Source organism: Pelobates fuscus, chromosome 3 (assembly GCF_036172605.1).
Source record: "Pelobates fuscus isolate aPelFus1 chromosome 3, aPelFus1.pri, whole genome shotgun sequence".
Taxonomy (NCBI): Eukaryota; Metazoa; Chordata; class Amphibia; order Anura; family Pelobatidae; genus Pelobates; species Pelobates fuscus.
In genome coordinates this window covers 355,809,407-355,821,292 of record NC_086319.1, presented here as the reverse complement: position 1 = coordinate 355,821,292, position 11,886 = coordinate 355,809,407, and the positions used below count along the sequence as shown (strand labels likewise).

The window sequence follows — 11,886 nt, the reverse complement described above, 5'->3', positions numbered from 1 at the left end:
CAAAACTAAACCTATTTTGTACTGGCAGCGATAGCTGAACAATCTAAAGTGGAACGTCCGAGCATTCCATTCCTAATCTAAACGAATATCCCCTTCCTCAACATACAGCGTGTAAAAGCTAATACACTCAAAACCCACGATTCCCCTGTGGTCATAGCTCTGAAAGGACAAGGTGGTGGCTCTTAGAAGAGCATTTGGGGGTTTTATAAAAAGTAAAATACACAAGCAGTTCTTATTTCTTCTTGGGAGCTGCTTTTTTAGCCTTTGCTGGACTCTTAGCGGCTTTGGGCTTGGCTGCCTTTTTAGCCGGGCTCTTTGTTGCTTTTTTAGCCGGACTCTTCACTGCCTTCTTGGGCTTGGCGGCTTTGACTTTCTTGGGGCTCTTGGTGGCTTTTTTAGCGGAGGCTGACGGCTTCTTCGCGGCTACCTTCTTGGCTTTAGCCGGAGACTTGGAGGCTTTCTTTGGGGCGGGCTTCTTGAATTTAGCCGGTGCCTTCTTGGGTTTTGCAGTCTTGTCTTTGCTCTCCGCCTGCTTCTTGTTGAGCTTGAAGGAGCCGGAGGCTCCGCTACCTTTGACCTGGACGAGAGTCTCTTTAGTCACCAAGCCCTTGAGAGCCAGCTTGAGGCGGCTGTTATTTTTCTCCACATCGTAACCAGCGGCGGTCAAAGCCTTCTTCAGGGCTGTCAGGGACACCCCGCTGCGCTCTTTAGAGGCGGACACAGCTTTAACAAGGAGTTCGGACACAATGGAACCGGACAGCTTTCTTGGCGCTGGATGCCTTCTTGGGCTGCTTCTTCTTGGAGTCGATTTCAACCGCAGGAGCGGCAGCAGGAGCAGTTTCAGCCATTTCTCTTTTTCTCTGAGATCAGACGATAATAAGAATTAAACCTTGGCCTGTGCCAGTCTCTCTTATATAGCTCCAACTGACACCCGATTGGCTGTTCAGCACCATTTCTGATTGGCTCAAACTGACAGACTCAGCTCCCCGCACTCTCTCCCATCTCCTGCTTCACATCGCTCTCTGCTCTGGCTCTGTGTTTCCTGCTCTGTAAAACTTATGTTTTATGTTAAATGTGGCCACTAAAATCGAGGCATTTTCCCCTGAAATGCACGAAGACACCGCATTTGACCTTCCATAGGAATTGCTTGGCTGCTGCCTGCTAAGAGATCATAATTCACTCAGTGAAAGTTTGCAGAAACCAAATGGAGTCTGCTCGATTCATTTCAGACCTCTGACTTTATATACATTTAAAATACAATACGGTAAATGTTTTACCGCTCAATGTCATGCAAGATAAAGAAGGCCCCCCTGAGGATGTAATGTGAGGATTAAAGTGTTAGGAAGACCAGAGCAGGATAATGTGTTTCTCTTATTCTTTCACACAGTTAACACAGGCAGCAGTGATTCTTGCTGGTGCTATCTCCAACTGCCTTCATACATATTTAGTTGTCTGTTCCAGTTGTGGATAATCAATTACATTTGTATGTCTATTAAATAACATTAACCGTGTTCATCAGTTGTAATACATTTGATTGTTAGAATGGTTTCTACTCAGTGATATAAGAGGAGTAACAGGGAGGGAGCAGTGTAGCTGAAAGAGGACAAACAGCAACAATCTGTCTCTTGCCTTTTATTATAAGAAGGCCAGTAACAAGCCCCAAACCCAAAATGTTACTATTTAACAATTATTATTTTTTGGTTAGCCATTGCTTCTTTCGAATTAAACATCACTCCTTATCTCTCGTTTGATCAATCTTTTCACCTTGGACACATTTATTTTTTTTTGTCTTCTGATTGTATGATATGCTAATTTGTTTAATCTCAGATGGTCAGATACTTGTCTCTTCTCTGTAAACTTCATGCACATTCAGTCCCCCCATTAGATTTGTAGCTCCCATAAATGTAGGATTTTTTTAGAGAGCCCCAGAAGGATAATGGTTATCACAATTTACAGGGTTAAGGCAGCAGGTTTCTCAGATTGGATGAGCTTACTCATTCTAAAATAAATACATTTAAACCGGTATATAAAATGTAACAGGGGCAGAAATGGAACCCAGATCAACATTTTACAGGGGAGTGAGGTTCCCCAATACACCACCAATGAAGCTTCAATTCAAATGTTTGAAATAAGGAATGTAATGCAATCATGTTTCATATAGTACAAGTAAATATAAACGCTCTTAAATTAATCGCATGAACAAATATTTCTGTGATGCCAACTTTACACTTAAAATTATTCAAAATTAAAAGTTATGTGCTCCCTGAATTCTGTAAACGAGATATTAATTCAGAGAAACAATGGGTTGTAGTTCAGATACAGCTAGTGGAGTTTGAGATGCATTGCCTGCAGTAAAGGATGTCGCATTTTCCTGCAAAACAAACCGATGATCAATTAAAGTGTAGGATAAGAGCATAAGACTGAACATAACTAAGAAAGGTCAGCACTACCACGTGGTCAGAATCAAGCTTTTTTCCGAGGAAGTCTGGCTTTGCATGTCTGCCTCGGTCGGCTGCCGGGCCCCGAGCCTATGTCTTTTGATTTTTATAGACGCTATGTTTTTTTTTATTTTTATTAACGCTACGCCTGTTGATTTTTATTGACGCTATGTCTGTGGATTTTTACTGACGCTATGTCTGTGGATTTTCACTGACGCTAGATCTGTTGGTTGATTTTCACTGACGCTATGTCTGTTGATTTTCACTGAGTTATGTCGCTTGATTTTCACTGTCGCTATGTCTGCTGATTTTTATTAATGCCATGTCTGTTGATATTCAGTGACGCTATGTCTGTTGATTTTCACTGATGCTATGTCTGTTGATATTCACTGACGCTATGTCTGATGATTTTCACTGACGCTATGTCTGTTGGTTGATATTCACTGATGCTATGTTTGTTGATTTTTATTTACGCTATGTCTGTTGATTTTTATTGACGATACGCCTGTTGATTTTCACTGACGCTACGTCTGTTGATTTTTAGTGACGCTATGTCTGTTGGTTTTTACTGATTAGGGGGGTGCCCAAGTTTAGTCTTGTCTAGGGCAGCACAAAACCAAGATACACCACTTCCTGTAGCCCCTCTAGCAGCTGGTCTGTCAGATGCTGGAAGGTAGCTGGGACGCTATTCATCCCGAACAGCATGACCTTTAATTGGTACAAGCCGAACGGAATGATGAAGGCTGACTTGGGGATGGCATCTGCTGTCAGGCGTATCTACCATTAACCCCGGCTCAGGCCAAGAGTGGAGACCCCGGCAGCGCTAGACAGTCAGTCAAGAAGTTTGTCCATTCAGTGCATGATGTAGGCGTCGGTAATAGTTTTGTCATAAAGCCACCTATAATCCACACAGAACTGGGTCGTTGCATCCTTTTTGGGTACCTGAACAACTGGGGATGCCCAGGGGCTGTGTGAGGGCTCTATGACCCAGAGTGCCCACATTTCCTCTAGCACCTTGCGGATTTGCCCCCTAATTCCCTAACCCCCTTAACTGCCTTAATGGTGAGCAATTGTAGTGGCTCCTGATTGGGCAGAGAACAACTGGGGCTGCCACTGTAAAATAGCCTGAATCTGGGATTGTTCCTCGGGGCTCAGTTGGAGTCATATCTTCATCTGGGCAAGGTCTCTTCCGGCCTTTGCCTCAGCTAGTGGGCTAAAAAAGGGGGCTCCCTCCATTTCACTGGGAGCGATTGTTCAGGAGGATTGGGTTAAAATAACTTTCAAAGATCGCCTTCATAGCTTTTTGATACAAGGGTGAAAAGGGAGTGGGGTGAGGTGGTTGCCCATAGCCGCTCTAGAGTTCCAGAGAGAGAGAGAGTTCATATCTCCTGCTGGTCGGATAAACATTCTGATTGACTCACGGCTGAGATGGGCTGAAACACAGGGTTTGCTGAAATAGTTGTATGTGGGGAAAGGTGTAACAGGGAGAGAGTGAGAGGGAATATAGTCTTTTGAGACAGAGTTTGTTACACTAACAAATGCTTTATCGTCCATATAGACGCTTCCGTGTTTGGACTGGGGGCAGTTTTGAGTCAAGTCGGCGAGGACGGCAAGAAACATCCAGTTGCCTATCTAAGCCGAAAGCTGTTGCTATGAGCAGTAAGCTATGCAGCAATTGAAAAATAATGTTTAGTTCTGTAATGGGCTCTGAATAAATTTACTCCATACTTATCCGGACAAGCTTTCACCCTGATCACTGACCACAACCCGTTGGTGTGGCTTAACTGGGTCACAGGAGACAATGCAAACCTACAAACCTTTGACTTTACTATTCATTAGTGACCCGATAAGCAGAATGAGAATGCTGATGGGTTGTCCCGGCAGATCGAGCTTGTGAACTAAAGAACTTTTCCAGAACATCCCCAAGTTGACCCAAACGTGTCAAGCTGTGTCTGCCAGAGTACTGACAAGGGGGAGAGCAGCGTGACAGTGTCCTCATGTTAAAGACTAGTTTAAGTTCGAACACTCAAACTATAGACTGTAACTAGATCCCGTTCAGGTGTTAACTTGCCCTACCTCCCCGCGAGTCAGATCCATGGTTCCCCTGGTTCTCTGCCTTCCCTCTCCTGAATTCATCTTAACACTCGCTCTCTGGCAGTCGTTTCTGCGTAACATTTTGTGAACAGGCTTCAGCGGGACGTAGCTGCGACCGCTGTGGAACTCAAATCAGCTATGGGTTGTCGCGGTTCCTGGTTATTTTTACCTAATGTACTGACCCGTTTACCCACGTGCCAGAAGAGCGCTTTTGGAGAGAAGGTACCTGAAGGGGAGGAGAACAATTGCTCCCTGAGTCGGGAGGGATACTATTTACTTTGGGCACTGGAGCCACCTGACAGTTGACCAGCCAAAGCTCTGATGACTCTGGAACTCTTTTGGGCATGGACCACGTGTGCGGCCAGTCAAACCATTACCACAGTGGCATTTGGTCAATTCTCCATGGATCCATGGGTGCTATTTAGACAGATTAGGTGTTCAGAGGCAAGCTATCCTGTGGTATAGGACATGTATGATACTGTATTGCATGAATTTTCAAGGTTTTTGTATGTTGAAACCTCTATGTTCGGGCAGTAATTGGTTTACCGGTTATCAACTCAATTATCCCCCAGACACAGAGATGCCTGGGTGGGTTTATGGGTCCATAAATGGAGACCCCATGCTGGAGGTCTGTGTATAAATTTTGTGTGCTTTGCCTGAATAAACCAGACCTACTCCCAGCATTAAGTCTCGGCTAATGCATGGGGGGGAAAGCTATGTCAGCTATAACCACTACTTCATCTGTACAGGGATATTACACTACAGGAAAGGGAATCTACCTAGACAGGTCCTGTGGTTCCCGAAATGTGCGACAGCTTTCCAAGCTCTGAAGCAAGCACTAATTATTGCCACTGTCCTGGCTGCCACAGATCATAATAAATGTTTTATCAACCATACAGACGATTCCATGTTTGGACTGGGGGCAATTTTGAGTCAAGTTTGCAAAAATGGCGGGATGCATCCGGTTGCCTATCTAAGCTGAAAACTTTTTCCTTGAGAATTAAGCTATGCAGCAATTGAAAAATAATGCCTGATCTTGGTATGGGCTCTGAAAAAGCTTACCCCTTATTTATACAGAAAAGCCTTCACCCTGATCATCGACCACAACCCATTGGTGTGGCTCAACCAGGTAGCAGGAGACAACGCATGGTTGCTGAGGTGGAATCTGCCCCCTACAACCATATGACTTCACCATTCATTATTGACCTAATAAGCAGAATGGGAAAGCCATTGGATTGTCCCGGCTGACCATGCTCGTGAACTAAACAACTTTTTTCACGAAAACCCCAAGGCTATAGATTGCTGCGGCTTAAAATATTTTTGACCCAGTGTAATGACCCCGTAGCGGACCCCGGGTAACCCAACTAGTTACCTCTGCTAATTCCTTCCCTCAACCACTCTGGAACCATTAAACCCTGCCAGTGCACATTGCCACTCATATCTGGTGTCACAATAGTGTGCATTTAAAACCCAAAAACTTTTTTTCACTGTAATAGATTGAAAAGCAGTTACTTGTCTTCAAGCGGGTGTGTCAGGCCTACAGCCTGTGCTCTGCAGACCTGTGCCAGTGCACATTGCCACTCATATCTGGTGTCTCTATAGCGTGCTTTTACAAAGAAAAAAAAGGTTTCCAGTGTAAGCTAATAGCAGTTAGTGTCCTTAAAGCGGGTGTGTCAGGCCTACAGCGTGTGCTCTGCAGAACTGTGCCAGTGCACATTGCAACTCATATCAGGTGTCACAATAGCGTGCATTTAAAACCAAAAAAACTTTTTTCACTGTTATAGATTGAATAGCAGTTACTTGTCTTCAAGCGGGTGTGTCAGGCCTACAGCCTGTGCTCTGCAGACCTGTGCCAGTGCACATTGCCACTCATATCTGGTGTCTCTATAGCGTGCTTTTACAAAGAAAAAAAGGTTTCCAGTGTAAGCTAATAGCAGTCAGTGTCCTTAAAGCGGGTGTGTCAGGCCTACAGCGTGTGCTCTGCCGAACTGTGCCAGTGCACATTGCCACTCATATCAGGTGTCACAATTTTGTGCATTTAAAACCAAAAAAACTTTTTTCACTGTTATAGATTGAATAGCAGTTACTTGTCTTCAAGCGGGTGTGTCAGGCCTACAGCCTGTGCTCTGCACACCTGTGCCAGTGCACATTGCCACTCATATCTGGTGTCTCTATAGCGTGCTTTTACAAAGAAAAAAAGGTTTCCAGTGTAAGCTAATAGCAGTCAGTGTCCTTATAGTGGGTGTGTCAGGCCTACAACGTATGCTCTGCAGAACTGTGCCAGTGCACATTGCCACTCATATCTGGTGTCACAATAGCATGCATTTAAAACCAAAAAACTTTTTTCACTGTTATAGATTTGATGTAGAATTATTTAAAAATCTTTATTGCACCTGTATTGAATTATTGTACTAACTCCATTTTAATCTCACATAACCTCACATTATGACAAACCCTCCATTTTGTCTACATTACATGACAGAATTTCCTAACAGCATTTAGTATAATGAATAGAGACTGTATTTTCTAAAAAGACATAGCTGACTCCGGAATTATTGAATCTCCTGTAACATGCAACAAAGTATAACCAAGGCCAGAGCCAAGGCCATGAGAACACTGCACTAATGAAATGTTCTATTCATAAAAGAACCTTGCACCTGACCACAAGACTGACATCACTAACTACGTAAAATGACGCCCAAGCCCCCCTTTCCACAGAGTAAACCTCATGCTGGGAAAGATGGCGCTTGAGCCATCTGTCCACACCCGTGTCCAGAACAATACCACCTCCCGGTGGGAGGACACCTAGCTAGTCACTCAAATCCCTGAGCCAATTAATAATATTGATGGGTGGACACTGATATAGCCACTTAACATTTAATCAAATTAATGATGTTTATTTGTTATTATCTGATATTCAATGATGATGTCATTTTGCCTTTAAAAGGGTCTGCATACCCATTTTCTAACCAGATGCCATTACATTTTCTGAAGTGCTTTTAACCTGAACTCCATGTGTCAGTGTGAACTTACTTCTGCGTATACGCAATTTAATCATCTCAGATTTGGACAGGAACAGATAGACATTTAAACATATTTGTTTATTTCTAAATTAATCTACATCAATTTGGTGCCCAGAACGTGGGGCATCGGGCTATGGCCTCTGGCCTGTAAGCCGTCCTAAGGAAGATGCTGTTGGACGGGGGAATCCTGGGGGAAGGAAAGGGAGACTGATCTCCTCCGATTACACGGTAGAGACTTCTGCAGAGCCTAACCGGTATGTTCCGGCCCCTTTTATTGACCCGTCCACATGTCTGTGACTGCTTCCCGGGAGGACATCAAAGACAGGTAATATCTTGCCCGGTGTCTTGTTACTCACTTGTTTACCTGCATTTAGTCTATCTGTTGCCTGGGTGTGTTTTGTATTGGCCTATTTTAGCTTAAGTGCCCGGGTAGAGTGTTTGTCTGTTTACCCCTTTTGGGATAAAGGGGGGTGGACCTGCGGGGGTTTTGCCTGGGGTCCTCTGTTTGTCTGTTTGTCTGTTTACCCCTTTTGGGATAAAGGGGGGTGGACCTGTGGGGGTTTTGCCTGGGGTCCTCTGTCGCCTGTTTACTCCTTTTAAGAGCCACGTGGCTGTGGCTGTAGGGAAAAAGGGGGGTGGACCTGTGGAAGTTTTCCTGGGGGTCTTCTTTGCCTGTTTACCTCTTTTAGGAGCCTTGTGGCTGTGGCTGTAAGGAAAAAGAGGGGTGTTGGATCTGTGGAGATTGTGTAGACTCATAGTTTCCTGGGGATCCTTCTGGGTCACTTTGATAGCCTAGCTAGCCTCTAGTGCACATAGCTTTGCTTGCAGAGAGGTGGTACCCTCCAGCTTTGAGCGCTGAGCTGGAGCCATTCCAATTGTTATTTGTGGTGTGTGGATTCGGGCAGGCATTGCTGTCTCCATCACCACGGGGTAGTGAGACTTATGAGTGGGTTCATAGGGGCACTACGAGGGTGAGGATAGAGGTGGCCACACTTAGTGGACTGCTGTAACGAGGGAGGCATATGGATTTCGGGCCGGTGTCAGTCGTTATCCTTGGCCGCTGGTAGTGAAACTTACGAAAGTTGTTCTCCGAGCGGGGACACTACGAGGTTGAGGGAGGTGACTTTGGTCACACGAGTAAAGGAAAGGGATTACTGTTAATTTTATTTGAACTGTGATGCATGCACTGTATTTCAATTGTATTGTTGTTTTTGTTTAAATTGGGAATCATTCAAACTCCTGTGTCTGTCTCTAAAATTCCACTTTACTTTTTTTTTTTTTTTTTTTACCTTTTCTATACTTCCTGAGTTATATACACTATCCTCTCCTATTTCTATTGTGAGAGAAGTGATTGGTCACACACTTCTCACCTCGCTCCAATTAGTGACTAGTCTACGTTTTGGGAAGACGCACTCGGGGGGACCCACCCCTCTCGAGTGGCAGTCCACCATTGTAGACACTCGGTTTAAAACCTTTTTCCTCTATATCTGGGACGCCTTTTATAGGGGGAATGGAACAGGGATTAGAAAAGCCCAATAAGGGCTGGCTAGCGCGTGTGATCTAGTTGAAGATAGAGATTGCTAAGGTGTGTAAAATTGCTGTGCCTTCATGTGGTGGATTGCAGCCAGAAAGCTGGCGTAGATTGCTGACAGAGAAGAAAGAAAGCTTACTGGTACAGAGTAGCAATGCTATTCAGCAGGAAGGTTGGGTTGTGGAAGAACTAGATCACAAAGGGTTAAGAATGTATGTATATTATAATAATTGTGTTACTGGGAAGCTCTCCCAGCCAGAGCCCTGTCATGGCGTCCAGGAGGTGACCACTCCCATCATCCCGTCAGTAATGACCGAAATGTAACTGTCCACGGTCACCATCCCCATCCAATCTTTAATGCTGTGGGGTTTTTATATTTTGTGTTAGCCATTACCCTGGTAGAGGGTGGGGGTTTTGTATTGAGTTTCACTGAGAGTATTACTAAATGTTGTGTTTTTGTGTCTCTTTGCTTTTGCAATAACTGTAACGTGGCTATCCTTCTGTCTTGTTACTGTACAGCATTGACATGGTTAAAGAGATTCTCTCTCCCACTTCCCCCGCCTTTCTCTCTCTCTCTTGCTTTCTGTGAGACGCGAAGGGGAGGGAGGGGGGGGGGGGGTTGCGTGCTTGCAGATTCAGATTTGTCTTCCGTAGAGTTATTCAGAAACTACTGATAAGACTTAGCAATGGAATTTTTGCTAGAAAATATTCTAATTGTGTATTTTGCTACTTACATAGGAGTGATGTGTCGTATAGGAGGTTTCTAGGGTTTGTGTGTTGTTGTTGTTGTTGTTGTTGCCATTTGTGTGACGCCAGCAGGTTCCGTGGCGTAGTATATGTATTTGGACGTGTTGGGTGATTAATAGCTGGTGAATGATGGGGGAGGTTAGTTGCATCCCGTGAGTTTATTTTTGCACCATGTTATCCCAAAGCTTCACGGGCTGTTAAATGTATAATGTTTTCATTTGTCTTATTTAATCCGTCAAGTCTGTCCATAGTTTAGTATTTCATTTTGCCTAACAGAATGTTGCTTCTCTGATTTATTTTTATTAAGCTACTGCAAGCTGAAATGCCCTAAAAGAAGATGGCCCCTAGAACAAAAAAGGTTGTCCTTAGTACCCACGCCTCCTCCTGCCCTCACTCTGCCCTTACCATATCAGTGAGGTCATATCCGCCCATGTATTGTGTCATGCTCATCCTATCTTAAAGACATGCTGTCTTCCTTAATTCCCACATATTATGAACAAAAAAGTTACAATTACTAAAATAATCCTGCTATTAGTTTCCCTATATCAGGAAAGTGTCTGTGACAAGTGATGGTTAATATGTAGATAGAATATATATGTGTATCGATTCACGTGTAAGTAACAAGTGTGTTTGACCTTTGTATACAAAGATTGATAACATGCTGGAAGAAGGGTTATCTTAAAGAACATTTACTAAAAGAAAGTTCTAATAAACCAAGATTTCTTGAACAAATGGTAATATAATTAAGGATTTTTTTTTCAAAATGTTTTGATCTAATTGAAAAGGAACCAGTTAACATTATAAGCATAACTATTAACAAATGAATAAGGTGGGGGTGTGTTCCAATCTGTTTTTTTACTGGATAATGTTTGCCTCCAAGATTAAAAGACTGACTAACATAATTTTTGTTGTAAGCCCAGATATTTTATTATTGCATATGCATAGGAATTGAGACTGTTGGGCATTATAGTGTATTAATTCTAGATCTGTTACTAGCAGCAAGTGCTTAGCCTTATGCCTATCCCACGCATGCTTAAACACTTCTTCTGAGTTAACCTCTACCACTACAGTTGGAAGGCTATTCCATGCATCCACTACCCTCTCAGTAATGTAATACTTCCTGATATTATTTTTAAACCTTTGTCCCTCTATTTTTGAGACTATGTCCTCTTGTTATGGTAGTTTTCCTTCTTTTAAATATAGTCTCCACTTTTACTGTGTTGTTTCCCTTTATGTACTTAAAATGCTTTTATCATATTTCCCCTGTCTCGTCTTTTCACCAAGCTATACCTGTTAAGATCCTTTAACCTTTCCTGGTGAATTTTATCCTGCAATCCATGAACCAGTTTAGTAGCCCTTCTTTGAACTCTCTCTAAGGTATCCATATCCTTCTGAAGATATGGTCTCCAGTACTGTATCCAGTACTCTAAGTGAGGTCTCACCAGTGTTCTGTACAATGGCATGAGCATTTCCCTCTTCCTACTGCTAATACCTCTCCCTATGCAACCAAGCATTCTGCTAGCATTTTCTGCTGCTCTATTACATTGTACATTGTCATTAACAGCCAGAAACTGGAGAACAAGAAATGTGAATTAATGTATAGCCAATTATAAGCTTAACAAAATCTCCATTATCTTTTCCATTTATTTTGCAGAAGACAATGTTATTTGTCTATTTTGTATGTTTTAAAAATACATTATCAGTGAAGAGTAGAATAAATTTTATCCCATTTGCGAGACATAAAATTGTGATAATGTATATTTGTGATATAAGTAGGAATTACATTGAGATGTTAGATATAAATTAATAAAATAAAGAACGAGAGTCAGGGATAGCGTCTGTCTCCACGGGCACAAGTCTGGTGTGGGAGATGTGGTGGGCTAGCCACTGCGGGACACCCACGGAGTGAAACGTTCGAGGCCTGTGCAGACAAGATGAGCATGTTAGCCTTTTATTATTTTTCTCTAGGGAAAGCATAGGGCCAGTTAATAGTTGTTGTACATGGGCTATTCGCAGCCTCCATTGCATTTCTACCTAGTCTTGATTTCTGATG

General features: G+C 43.1%; 1 pseudogene; it reads right to left on the bottom strand.

The window, feature by feature from the left end:
- Positions 1-232: 232 nt before the first annotated feature.
- On the bottom strand, positions 233-848 carry LOC134601281 (histone H1B-like; annotated as a pseudogene).
- Positions 849-11,886: the final 11,038 nt, after the last annotated feature.